Source organism: Salvelinus namaycush, chromosome 21, assembly GCF_016432855.1.
Source record: "Salvelinus namaycush isolate Seneca chromosome 21, SaNama_1.0, whole genome shotgun sequence".
Classification (NCBI taxonomy): Eukaryota; Metazoa; Chordata; class Actinopteri; order Salmoniformes; family Salmonidae; genus Salvelinus; species Salvelinus namaycush.
This window is the reverse complement of record NC_052327.1, coordinates 20,812,390-20,827,486: the sequence shown is the minus strand read 5'-3', so window position 1 is coordinate 20,827,486 and position 15,097 is coordinate 20,812,390. Positions and strand designations below refer to the sequence as shown.

General features: G+C 41.2%; 1 protein-coding gene across 3 annotated transcripts in view; it reads left to right on the top strand.

The window, feature by feature from the left end:
• The first annotated feature begins 14,566 nt into the window (after window positions 1-14,566).
• LOC120066173 (kelch-like protein 25) overlaps window positions 14,567-15,097 on the top strand; it is a 46,061-nt gene continuing 45,530 nt past the window's right edge. For all 3 annotated transcript variants that reach the window (XM_039017349.1, XM_039017350.1, XM_039017347.1), the window contains exon 1: window positions 14,567-14,682. The gene's annotated coding sequence lies outside the window, so the exon portion shown is untranslated. The remainder of the gene's footprint in view (window positions 14,683-15,097) is intronic.

The following is a 15,097-nucleotide window of genomic DNA, read 5'->3' as shown; positions in this document are numbered from 1 at the left end:
CTGCAGAGAGGCAGAGCAGAGCGATGGATGGATGCCCATGTGTAATCATGTCCTCCAGGATATCCCTTTTACACCCAATGCTACTAGCCTTCCAGACAGATTCAACTTCTAGCTAGCCATGGATGTTTGGTTACACTGTGTACCTCCTGCATTTGGCCTCATGGTGGAATGACATTCATATTTTTTCATCATTTCATAATTAATAAACATTATTTTATTTTTTTCTGAAAATCTGGCGTTTCTATTTCAAACGGTTTTGTTATATTTCAGTCTTCTGTGATGTATATAAATTGTAGTATTGGGATGCAAACTCAGAATATTATACATTCAACTACATTCAACTATATCTGACATGGTACAGGTGTCTTCTTTTTTTTTAAGCCCACAACCATGTGTGTGAGGTGTAGACTTTTGTTTCAAAGTAGATTTGTTTAAGACTACCAAGAAACACTCTGTGTGACCCTGATGTAGCCCACTTCAGTATAAGGTTAAATAGCCAAATACACTCATATTCTACAGTACTAAGCTGGCGAGATCAGGCCGGCTTGAGAGGCTAAATCCTCATACCAAGCACCAGCACTCTTCATATATAAAGTGTGAGTGTGCAAGGTCGTGGGAAAACTATACACAACTCTCATGTTGCACTACGAATTATCCAGGTTTAACTTTCATAAATCAGTAGCAGCATAACTACAGAAATAACAATCATCAACCTCCTATAGGGGAAATGCTTTATGGTTAAAAATACAACAGAGACCAGTTCCATCTGTTATACAAACAGTAAGCAGGAACAGCAGCGAATGAATGGTAAATCGATGCAAGGACATTCAAACACCATTTGAAATCTTTGACAAGCGTTGTATCAAAGTAATACTTGTATTGCTGTGTCCTCATGGACAAACCACATCCTGACAGACAAACATACTGTAACTTTGTATTTAAAGGCCTTCACAAGCTAATTGCAATGGCTGAATGTGGGGAGACATAAATGGCTGGGCTTATTTCTCTGTCTAGAACTAAACTAGAGGCAATGGTGGGAAAAGTACTCAATTGTCATACTTGTGTAAAAGTAAAGATACCTTAATAGAAAATGACTAAAGTAAAAGTGAAAGTCACGCAGTAAAATACTACTTGATTAAAAGTCTGAAAGTATTTGGTTTTAAATGTACTTAAGTTTCAAAAGAAAATGACGGATAGCCAGGGGCACACTCCAACACATCATTTTCAAATGAAGCATTTGTGATTAGTGAGTCCGCCAGATCAGAGGCAGTAGGGAGGACCAGGGATGTTCTCTTGATAAGTGTGAGAATTGGACAATTTTCCTGTCTGAAATGTAATGAGTACTTTTGGGTGTCAGGGAAAATGTATGGAGTAAAAATTACATACTTTTCTTTATGAATGTAGTGAAGTAAAAGTAAGAGTTGGCAAAAATATAAATAGTAAAGTACAGTAAAAACGAGTTAAGTAGTACTTTAAAGTATTTTTACTTAACCCTTGTGTAGTCTTAACATTCTGTATACTCCCCTTGTCCTTAAGGTAAAAAATGACCCGACTTCACTAAACCCCTAAAATAAAGCAGCTTAATTGAATTTTAAACCCCAAATCTATTTTGCATGAAGAAACAACCTGTCATTCATCACAAACTTTGTGAATATCTGGGTTTTCTCTCTTCACAATGCAGAAAGACTGCATTTAATCAGTGGACACCACTCGTTTTTATTACAACACACCTGTCATAATTGTTTTCTTTACCAAAGTAGAGGTTTTTTATTATTATTATTAGTGCTAAAGGTACTACATACAATTTTTAGCAAGAGATAGCACTTGTATAGCCCAAGAAAGTAGCACAAATGTGCAGAAAGTAGTTTTGAATGCATTTTATTGAAGGGAAACAATAACAGTCTTGAACTTTTTTGTCAACATAGTGATATATTCTTATATATTGCACAATGAGGAATTCAACTACAAAATACTAGTCTTCTCCCATTTTTTAAACCATTGTCCCCACCTACAAGGTGTATAAACAACAGCAATAAATAAGAATAAAATAATAGATACAAAACAAAAACGTGATGAACATAAATCAATCAACACTAATTAGCACAATTTGGACAGTATGCAAGTGTGTGTGCATGGACTTTGCAGATGTATTTCTCACATGTGCAGCACATAGTATTTATTTTACAGTTCTTCTTTGGGGGAGTGGGGGACAGAATTGGCATCTCCTCCTCTTGCTTGCCCCAGCTGCAGCCTCAGGTGGATCAGGACAAGATTCAGCCCCCTGAACAGCTTTCACAAGCACTGAAGAGGCTGCTGTGCAGGGGAGGCGCTCCCTTCTTTGAATGTGTGGGGTTACAAGTGCCTTTCCCAGCTGTTCCAGGAACACCTTCCTCTTGTTCCACTTATCAGGCATCCAGGTAGGGTTGATCTTGTTCAATATCACGAAGGCATTGTATTAGGACACATCAATGATGTTATGGAAGATGACCAGGGGCCACCGTGCAGTCATCCTCCTGCAGCTGTAAGTTCCAAGCACCTTGTCCAGGTTGTCCACGCCTCCTTTGTTGTGGTTGTAGTCCAGGATGATGGCTAGCTTCCTGTCCTCACGATCACTGATCTCAGCCGTTTTGTGCAGTGTGCTCAGGAGGACCACATTCTTGTTCCTCTTTGAGAGGTAAGAAACTAGAGTGTTGGTGGGGGTGAAGGCAAACTTTGATGAGAAGGCTTCTCTCCCCCTTGTTGTGAGGAGTGCAGGGGGGAGCTCAGGCTTGTTCTTTCTAACTGTGCCAACCATAGAGATCTTCCTCTTCAGGAGCTGCTGGCTGAGTTCAATAAGTAGCACACATAATCTCAATTTCTCATTGTGTGCGTGTGTGTGTGTGTCTTTGTAGTTTTTGTGGTGTGTAAATGATTTTATAACTGCCGGGTCAAAAGTGACCCTAAGACAATCGTTGTACTCTGGTGGTGTACAGCTTTCATGGAAATATGAACAACGGTAATGTTTCACTTTTTCAAATGTTGGGGTCACTCTAGGAAAAGTCATGAAATTTCAAGTTGAAATTTTCTCTGCTGTTAAACATAGGGGTGGGTCATTTTTTACCCTTAAGACAACACAAGGTTTAAGTACATTACACCAGTGACTAGAGGTAATACCACAGTTGCTCATCAATAAGTTAACTGGTGAGGATAACAATGTTGTTAATTCACATTTTGAGGCCTGTTTTTATACTGTGTTACAATCAAATCAAATGTATTTATATAGCCCTTTTTAAATCAGCTGATATCTCAAAGTTCTCTACAGAAACCCAGCCTAAAACCCCAAACAGCAAGCAATGCAGGTGTAGAAGCACAACACTTACGACACTTTCCCCATAGCACAGAAAGGATACTGAGATCCTTGAGAGGGCATACTTGTCAACCCTTGAGCTTAGCGAAAGATAACCTTGGTATGCCATGAATGCATGACCTGCTGGATTAAAGGATTTCAACCGCTCTCAGTGCTTTTGTTTGGGAGGGCTTTCTGAAATAAAAGCCACATCTTCCTTATCTCATTTTATAAATCCAAAGTCCAATTAAGTCCAATGTGTTAGAACAACGTTGCTGTTGCTGATAATGAAGTGAAAATGACAGTGTGTGCTAGGATGGGCAGGACAGCCCATCTGATCTCAAGTCCATTCCTGCCTACTGTCCCTTTGCACTGGAGACAGTAAGAAAAACTCCTCTGTTTTCATTTGGAATGATTTGATTTGATGTATTCCTTTTTAGCTCCTAGTTGACAAAGGGCCTCAACAGCACTTCTCTATCAAACTATTATGGGACGTTTTATTATTTCAAGTTACCATTAGGAGAATTGGTAGCCTCAATAACAGAATGTAAGCTCGCGAGACGTCCGGATGGTTGTACGAGGTTATAGAATTAGGGCCATCTTTTTCCCCCATCAGCCACCCAGAATGGTCTATGTACCTTCAGTTTCATTACCCTTGTAACCGGAGCTTGTGATGGTCGGGGTAATGGCTCTGCTCTGTTTTTTCCATGGAAGAGAGAGGAGATTTATGGAGGGGTGGAGGGGTTTAGGCAGCCCTGTATTCTGACGTTCAGAGCTGTTCATCACCCGGGATTGTAACGTGAGCAATCGGCCCAACAGAGGACTTGGCATGCTCAGGATGGCTGAAATAGCATTTTCCATAAGGCATGAAGAGAGGGCCATGAAATCCAACCACTCTCTAGGCGCTGGGCCAAATGCTCCTCTGGCGCACTGCACCCTTCCCTCCCCCCCTGCAATCTTCCCCCACACCACCCCTCTACACCCACAACTATTTCACACACACACACACACACATACTCCACCTCACACAAACTTTGGAACATGTGCAGCGAGGACTGAAAACACACAGAGCCACTGAAATGACACCCTCTCTCAGGCCACTTTATGAAGAGTATCGTAGGTGCACACCTGTTCCTAGAGGAATCTGATATACCAGAGCATTGGTAATGTCATTTGATATAATTTGATAACATTTAAACAGGAATTGCTTTCTTTTTTTTTTTTTTAATAATGCATGATTTGAGAGCAATGTAATGGTATACACAAGATTCTACAGTATAAGCACTCAGGATTCAAATAGGTTAAATAGAAGGATTAAAATCGATGTCATATCAGTTGCAATATTTAGAAATGGTTTCATTCACATGAGCTAAATCGGTTGGTTAGCCATTGTTTTCAAATCGAAATCACATGTACCATATGATCTATTCAAGGGATGGGCAACTGGCGGCCCTTTGTTGAAATTTGGTTGTGCATCAGTTTTTCTCTTGTCAGTGACTGTCAGTCGCTCAATTAGCCCAGTCTAGCCAGCTATCTAAACTAGTAGTAATAATGGTCAAATTACCGACTATGAGCACCATTGATTTTGTTAGTCACGCTCAAGAAGATATCATATTAAAAACTGCATTAATTTCTCTCAACCCTATGGCAAAATATGTAGAAATGCATGAAGTTAGTTAAACATTTTCTAAATCTTCTCTCCACCCTATGGCAAAATTTCACTTGGGCCCCCTAAAGGCTAGGGCCAGATCTGACTGCATGTGTGGGTAGGGATGTGTGTACGCAAACCCCTGAGCCACTGCAGCCCCTCATGATGAGTTCAGATTTTTTGTGACCCCACCCCCATCAAAGTTGCCCATCCCTGTGCTAGACCATAAGGCATGAAATAATAGACCATATTAAAGTGATACTCATTTATTGGGATATTGGAGACACATTCTTTAAATGAACACTGACCAAGCAATTAGAATAGTTCATGAAGATTTAATTTCAGCTTTTCTGTCATCAAGTGTTTTACAGGTATTATTTACTCTGATTCTGCAGTTATAGAGCGTTAAGACATGCAGGGTCTCAAAGTCACAGATGTGCATGAATAGCATGGCTTGGCTGGCATATCACAACTCTTGGCTCAAGTCAGAAACACGCACCACGTATTGGATTTGCACTACACTAAACACAGCAGAAGGGAAACTAATGCTGTATATATTTCCTGCTGAATACAAAAGTCGATCCCCATGTCATTTCAGCAACCCACCATCTCAGATTGTTCGGAAGTTTCTGTAGTTAGAAACAGATTCCCTGTGAATCTGGCGGTGGTTATTTTCCCTGTTCAAAGAAATTAATAATTGAAGTCACTTGCATTATTTACTATAGAGTAGTGTGGAAGTGCCAGGTTTCCTGCTAAATTGCTACACTTTTCTACATCGCTACACAGCTGGTGCACAAAATCTAACATGAATGAAGAGGTTTTACTCGCCTGAGGTAAATTATCTCATGATAAGTTGTAGACCACAATATTAACCAAGAGAGTTTTCATCTATATTTTTCGTTGCTGCCTATTTAACACCACAAACCAATGCTGGCACTAAGACCACACTCAACAAGCTGTATAAGGCCATAAGCAAAGAAAAGGCTCATCCAGAAGCGGCACTCCTAATGGCCGGGGACTTTAATGCAGGGAAACTTAAATACATTTTACCTCATTTCTACCAGCATGTTACATGTGCAACCAGAGGGGGAAAAAACTCTAGACCACCTTTACTCCACACACAGAGACGCGAACAAAGCTCTCCCTCGCCCTCCATTTGGCAAATCTGACCATAACTCTACCCTCTTGATTCCCTCTTTACAAGCAAATACTAAAGCAGAAAGCACTAGTGACTCGCTCAATACGGAAGTGGTCAGATGACGTAGATGCTAAGCTACAAGGCTGTTTTGCTAACACAGACTGGAATATGTTCCGGGATTCTTCCGATGGCATTGTGGAGTACACCACATCAGTCACTAGCTTCATCAATAAGTGCATCGATGACGTCGTCCCCACAGTGACCGTACGTACATACCCAACCAGAAGCCATGGATTACAGGCATTATCCGCACTGAGCTAAAGGGCACAGCTTCCGCTTTCAAGGAGGGGACCCTAACCCGGACGCTTATAAGAAATCCCGCTATGCCCTCTGACGAACCATCAAACAGGCAAAGCGTCAATACAGGACTAAGATTGAATCCTACTACACTGGCTCCGATGCTCATCGGATGTGGCAGGGCTTGCAAACTATTACGGACTGCAAAGGGAAGCACAGCCTTCCTGCCCAGTGACACGAGCCTATCAGACGAGCTAAATGACTTCTATGCGCACTTCAAGGCAAGCAACACTGAAGCATGCATGAGCGCACCAGCTGTTCTGGACGACTGTGTAATCACACTCTCCGTAGCCGATGTGAGTAAGACCTTTAAACAGGTCATCATTCACAAGGCTACAGGACCTGACGGATTACCAGGACGTGTACTCCGAGCATGCCCTGACGAACTAGCAAGTGTCTTCACTGATATTTTCAACCTGTCCCTGACCGAGTCTGTAATACCAACAAGTTTCAAGCAGACCACGATAGTCCCTGTGCCCAAGGACACCAATGTAACGTGCCTAAATGACTACCGTCCTGTACAACTCACGCCTGTAGTCATGAAGTGCTTTGAAAGGCTGGTCATGGCTCACATCAACACTATTATCCCCGAAACCCACTCCAATTTTTATACTGTCCCAACAGATCCACAGATGACGCAATCTCTATTGCACACCACACTGCCCTTTCCCACCTGGAAAAAAAGAACACCTACGTGAGAATGCTATTCATTGACTACAGCTCAGCGTTCAACACCATAGTGCCTTCAAAGCTCATCACTAAGCTAAGGATGCTGGGACTAAACACCTTCCTCTGCAACTGGATCCTGACGGGCCGTCCACAGGTGGTAAGGGTAGGTAGCAACACATCTGCCAAGCTGATCTTCAACACGGGGGCCTCCAGGGTTGAGTGCTCAGTCCCCTCTTGTACTGTTCACCCATGACTGCATGGCCAAGCAAGACTCCAACAACATCATTAAGTTTGCCGACAACACAACAATGGTAGGCCTGATCACTGACAATGATGAGACAGCCTATAGGGAGGAGGTCAGAGACCTGGCAGTATGGTGCCAGGATAATAACCTCTCCCTCAACGTGATTAAGACAAAGGAGATCATCATGGACTACAGGAAAAGGAGAGCCGAGCACGCCCCCATTCTCATCGACGGGGCTGCAGTGGAGTAGGCTGAGAGCTTCAAGTTCCTTGGTGTCCACATCACCAACGAACTGTCATGGTCCAAACACACCAAGACAGTTGTGAAGAGGGCACGACAATGCCTATTCCCCCTCAGGAGATTGAAAAGATTTGGCATGGGTCCTCAGATCCTACAGCTGCACCATCGAGAGCATCCTGACTGGTTGCATCCCTGCCTGGTATGGCAATTGCTCTGCCTCCGACTGCAAGGCACTACAGAGGGTAATGCATACAGCCCAGTACATCACTGGGGCAAATCTTCCTGCCATCCAGGACCTCTATACCAGGCTATGTCAGAGGAAGTCCATAAAAATTGCCAAAGACTCCATCCACGCTATTCATAGACTGCTCTCTCTGCTACCGCACAACAATCAGTACCGTAGCGCCAAGTCTAGGTCCAAAAGCCTTCTTAACAGCTTCTACCCCCAAGACATAAGACTCAGCTAACCAAATCGCTACTTGACGACTATTTGCATTGACCCCCCCCCCCACCATTTTTACACTGCTACTATTCTGTTCAGTATCTATGCATTGTCACTTTACCTCTACCTACATGTACATACCTCAATTACCTCAACTAACCGGTGCCCCCACCCATTGACTATGTACCGGTACCCCCTGTATATAGCCTCATTACTGTTATTTTATTGTTGCTCTTTAATTATTTTTCTATTTTCTTCATTTTTATTTATTTGTTTACATCGGTTTATTTAGTAAATACTAAAACTGCATTGTTGGTTAAGGGTTTGTAAGTAAGCTGTAAGGGTTGCGGAACTGGTGGCAGTGAAGTCAGACGCAGGAGAGCAGAAATAGGTAATAGCCGGAGCAGTTTAATTTCAAAACCAACGGCAAATAAAAAAGAGCCTACATGGGTACAAAACCCGACGCGCACCAGTGACATCGTGCACAAGCACTTACAAACAAACAATTCCACACAAGGACATGGGGGGAACAGAGGGTTAAATACCCAACACTTAATGAGGGAAATGGAAACCAGGTGTGTAGGAAAACAAGAAAAAACTAATGGAAAATGAAAAGTGGATCGACGATGGCTAGAAGACCGCCGAACAAGGAGAGGAAACGACTTCGGTGGAAGTCGTGACATAAGCATTGATTTTTTAATCCACTTTTGTAACATTGACACAGGGAGTCAGAAAGCAGGTGCAGTTAGTGAGTTTAAAAACAATGAACATGGAACGATACAAAAGAAGAGAAGTGTCTGACATGAAACACAAACAATACTGCCTAACTACTACTAACAGAAGAGTGCTATGAGAAGGCTAAATCAAGGAGTAATGAGGGCCAGGTGTGACTGACGGGATGCAGGTGTGCATCCCGTCAGGAGGTTGCCAGGACCGATGGTGTAACGGCTGTCGTCGGAATGAGACCAAAGCGCAGCGTGGAAAGTGTTCATGATCTTTATTGTCAAGAATCACTCAAACAAAAATAACGGATACAAAACGAAAGCGAACAGTTCCGTCAGGCACAGATACTAAACGGAAAATGACAACTATTATATGATCCCCAATCAGAGACAACGATAGACAGCTGCCTCTGATTGGGAACCACACTAGGCAAAAACAACAAAGAAATAGAAAACATAGATTCTCCCACCCGAGTCACACCCTGACCTAACCAAACATAGAGAATAAATAAGGATCTCTAAGGTCAGGGCGTGACAGATGGTTAGTAGACCAGCGAGACGTCGAATGCCAGAGGGGAAGAGCGGGAGTAGACGTGACAATTGTGCTGGTCTCTTGTGTTTATTAAATAAATCACAACATTTAATTTGCAACTTGTGGTAGAAAATCAATAGATTTGGCTCATGATGAAAATACATTGTGTGGTCATCCTCACAATTCAAGCCAGTTCTTCATTGTGTCCATGAAATATCCCCCTTGTGTGTGGTTTATTCCCTTAAAAAAGGGTCTAGATTAGTTACTGTTAGACCATTCTTGGTGAACAAGCAAACCATTAGGCTACAGTAGTTCTAATGGTTGCAATGTTATGGTCTCTAATGGTCTTCAATGGTAAAAGTCCCAAACACACACTGTATAGTGTTTTGCAATAGTAATGACATTGGGTTCTATTAGAGTTGTCATAACATTTTAGTCCCAAGCCCATTTCTCCATCAACGTTTTGGGCTTGTGGTAAAAGTCTTCATGTGAGGATTGCACCATATGGATAGCCCTCTCAGAGAGCTGCCACTTGTTGGACTATTTAAGGAGAGTTGGGTTGAAGCATTAGGTTGCTAAGAGAAGGACAAATTGAATTGCTTTCATGGAGGATTGGCTTGAATTGTGAGGATGACCAGACAATTACTTTCATACTACTTTTCAGTGACTCATTTCTCTGAACAGGGGAAAAAACATCTCCAGATTCACAGGGAATACATTACATAGTATGGAGAAGCAATACTACAAGCCACAGCTTCATACTACTTATAGCCACTACTTCATACTACTTCTCAAATATAAACAACTGATACTGTATACTGTTTTTTCCCCCTTCATGTCTTACTCATTGGTAGGAAGAAGTTTGGTTCAAATCCAAAGGGGGAAAGTGACCCTTGTTATACAACCATTAAAGGAAAGGATGTACTTAGAAAAAGGTCAAAGGTGTGCAATGCAGCTGGACACATTTTCAGTGGTCATCTATGATGATTCTTCACATTTTCAGAGTAACTGTCTCAATGCCTCACATCTTTTACCCCAACCTTTCTCTACCTTTCTTAAGGGACAGAGCAACATAAACAACACCGGATGGCAGGATACAGAGAAACATAAACAACACCAGATGGCAGGATACAGAGCAACATAAACAACACCAGATGGCAGGATACAGAGAAACATAAACAACACCAGATGGCAGGATACAGAGCAACATAAACAGCACTAGATGGCAGGATACAGAGCAACATAAACAGAGCCAGATGGCAGGATACAGAGCAACATAAACAGTGCCAGATGGCAGGATACAGAGCAACATAAACAACACCAGATAGCAGGATACAGAGAAACATAAACAACACCAGATGGCAGGATACAGAGCAACATAAACAGTACCAGATGGCAGGATACAGAGCAACATAAACAACACCAGATGGCAGGATACAGAGCAACATAAACAACACCAGATGGCAGGATACAGAGAAACATAAACAGTACCAGATGGCAGGATACAGAGCAACATAAACAACACCAGATGGCAGGATACAGAGCAACATAAACAGTACCAGATGGCAGGATACAGTGCAACATAAACAGCGCCAGATGGCAGGATACAGAGCAACATAAATAACACCAGATAGCAGGATACAGAGCAACATAAACAGTACCAGATGGCAGGATACAGAGCAACATAAACAGTACCAGATGGCAGAATACAGAGCAACATAAACAGCGCCAGATGGCAGGATACAGAGCAACATAAACAACACCAGATAGCAGGATACAGAGAAACATAAACAGCGCCAGATGGCAGGATACAGAGCAACATAAACAACACCAGATAGCAGGATACAGAGCAACATAAACAACACCAGATGGCAGGATACAGAGAAACATAAACAACACCAGATGGCAGGATACAGAGAAACATAAACAGCGCCAGATGGCAGGATACAGAGAAACATAAACAACACCGGATGGCAGGATACAGAGCAACATAAACAACACCAGATGGCAGGATACAGAGCAACTTAAACAGCACCAGATGGCAGGATACAGAGCAACATAAACAACACCAGATAGCAGGATACAGAGCAACATAAACAACACCAGATGGATACAGAATCTACCAGTCTGAATTTAAATTCCACTGCTCCAATGGTGTGTTTAAACCTCCAAAAAGCCACGCTTCTCATCTTTCTGACTTTTCAGCACTGGCAACGTTGTTAATGTACAATAATTTAACATCAGATGCACTGCCTTTCAATAGATTACTTTCACCACACTTTTTATTTCATAGGTGATAATAATGTAATTAGACTGTTATCACCAAATCGTTTCACGTGAATTCCAGGTAAACCACATGAAATCATAAAGCAGTTCAAACATACAGTCACATTTACATGTTACTGTTTAATACTACAGAATACTGTATGTATCTTATTCAAGAGAGGCTCAAGATGAGCACGTTTGCTGGGATAAGTATGTTTGCAGGGATAACTACCATCTAGTCTACTGAATAGATTGGTAAAGGGATATTGTCCCTGTGTGTATTTAACCAAAAAAATAATATACTGGTAAACAAAATGTGTTGATAAGGCAGAGTCAACATATTGTACAGAATAATCATGGATAACCAGAACGCCATTGTCAATCACACATATGAGAATCTGCTCACTAATCTGCTCACAAACCATGAGCCGTGTCATGAAGCCTTTACGCAATAAACATTCTGTTCTGCAAAAAAAAATGTTGGTGCCAAATCGGCTGTATAATATGGCAAACAAGCAACTGAAGGTGCAAATACCACTCCCAGCTGTTCAAATCTCTGCCTACTTCCATAGATGTATTTTAATAATCCATCTGGTGCCAGATCACAGGCTGTTCTCAACACATTATTCAGTTTCACTGATAGCTATAAGACATCTAAATATGGGGCTGCTGCAAAACCACAACGAGCTCAATGACCTGACATTTGCTAATTTACTATCAACTGTGAGAGACAGCCTACTCAGCATATCTAACCTAACCTGATACAGTATGGGAGCACACCTCAGTCTGATCCTTCAGAACATGTCTTGTGTTGTTGCTCCCACCTCCCTCTAGCAGTTTCATCAGATCTGCCAACAATAAAGAGTTGGCGCCAAGTGAATGGGCTAATGTCTGATTTGGGACTGGCTAACATACTTTGTCTCGATGTCCTCAAATGTATCCTCAATCTCTGTTTTTGTCATGCTATAATGGCCAAACAACCACTGAGGTTTGAAAATGGCTTGGTTGTATGTGTCAGTTTTCAGTTTTCATATTTCCCTAGCTGTAACGTTCGTCTTTCTGGGAGAGAGTGGACCAAGACGCAGCGGGTGATAAATACATGATGATTTAATTAGACAAGACGAACACTGACACGAAAGACACTTGATAATTTACAAAACAACAAACGACGTTAAACAGACCTGAACTTGTGAACTACATATAACGAAGAACACACGAACAGGGAAAAACGAAACAGTACCGTGTGGTGTAACAAACACAGACACAGCAACAATCACCTACAAACAAACAGTGAGAACAGCCTACCTTAATATGGTTCTCAATCAGAGGAAACGGCAAACACCTGCCTCTAATTGAGAACCATATCAGGCAACACATTAACCCAACATAGAAACACATAACATAGACTACCCACCCCAACTCACGCCCTGACCAACTAAACACATACAAAAACAACAGCAAACAGGTCAGGAACGTGACACTAGCTTATAATACTGATGTTGAAGAGCTTCATTATAGAACTGCTGACAAACCAATATATTTTCAGATGAGGAATCTCAACAATATACAGTTCAGAAAGTATTCATACCCCTTGAGTTTTTCCACATTTTGTTGTGTTACAGCCTGAATTTACACACAATACCCTGTAATGTCAAAGTGGAATTATGTTTTTAGACATTTTTACAAATTAATAAAAAATTAAAAGCTGAAATATCTTGAGTCAAAAAATATTCAAACCGTTTGTTATGGCAAGCTTAAAGTTCAGGAGTACAAATGTAGTTTAACATGATTGTTTAATTTAAGCTTGAAATGTTTTTAAAAATATTGTACAATCCAGGTGTGCAAAGGTCTTAGAGACTTACCCAGAAAGACTCAAAGCTGTAATCGCTACCAAAGGTGATTCTAACATGTGTTGACTCAGGGGGTTGAATACTTATATAATCAAGATATATACTAGTGTTACATTTTATTTGTTATTTTTTTACAAATGTTAGCATTTTTCTTACACTTTGAAATTACAGAGTATTTTGTGTTGATTGTTGACAAAAAAAGACAATTAAATGAAGGCACTGTACCTGCAGCAATACAAATCTCAAGTGTACTTAATTAGCAAGCACCAGTATTAGGTATGTTTCTCTGTTGCCCTCTTGCATTCAATAGATACTGTTTCATTTTAATTCTATACTAGTTCCTCCTAAAACGGCATTAGAGTTTATTCTCTATGCCTATCTCTATTGGACTGCATAATGTACCTTGCTTGCTTATACCTCCTTTTGTAAGTGACTTATTAATTCCCTTGAAAATGGCTTTTCTGTGGACAAAGTGACGTTTTATTTACACTATATGCAAAAATGTATGCAGCGGGGTACAGTTGTAGGCCTAGTTCCACTAGAGGGAACTCTACACTAGATAAATGCAAAATGATAGACGAACCCACACGACAAAAAAAGGCTATATCAAGTCGCAGTGCAAAACATGAACCGAGTAAAAATACCTACCAGATTAAGTAACATGTTGTATTTTTCCTTGTTAGATGGTTTAACTTGTTCCTTTTCATTTTTGAGTTTATGTGGCATATTTTGTAAAAAGCCTTGTTTTTCGAGTAATATCATGGCTAGGGAGAGAGTGCCCTAACATTTATGGGAAGACATGAGAAAAACAGTAATTTAAGACAAATTATAGAGGTTGTGGCGAGCGTTCTTGCAAATTACTGTATCTCTGTACTGTAATTAATTGTCGACGGGCGTGCTATTGTTTTGCTGTTACTGTCAAGAGGAAGAGGGCGGAACCCACTTCATCGTTCAATTCGATTGGTGTATTAGTTATCAAAATCGCGCCCATTTCCAGAAGGTCTACTTTTATTGGCTGCTGTTCTGATTTGCATGAAATAGGTCAACGCGATTGGGCGAGGAGACGTCAATCACTTGCAAGCGAGACCACTGGATATGAATTTTTCTGATTTCCCACCTCAGACAGAACTCAGTTCCAGACAAAGTGGCTTGAAAGGACCTCAACTACTAGAGTGAAATTTAAATAATGGTTTTAGCAATTGACCAGAAACTGTACACCTCTTGGGTTCCCGTTTAACAACCATATTTATGTGAGTATACAGTCAAGCGTTATTACTTTACAAATGTTCGTTTATGTGGATAATGTTTGCTAGCTTGTCTGACTAAAGTCTTGACAGAACAGGGGTAACATTTAGCTAGCTAAAGTTTGGTTGTTTGCTAGCTTGCTAACTGTTAGCCTAGCGAAGTGGCTGGTTAGGCTGTTGAATAACTTATTTGCATAGTATAAGTAACTAGCTAGCTAGGTAGACAGCTAAAACAGGGTTACACTTGTTTCCTTGGTGCCACTTTGTGTCACTCTAGACTAGAGCCCCCCCCCAACAAACTAGCTAGCTAGCTAATATAACAGGCTACTGTAGTTAGCTTGCAAAGCAAAGCGGTTAGGTAGATTACGTTAGCTAGCTGGCTAACGTTACTCATTTACAAAACCATCGTGAAAGCGCAGAC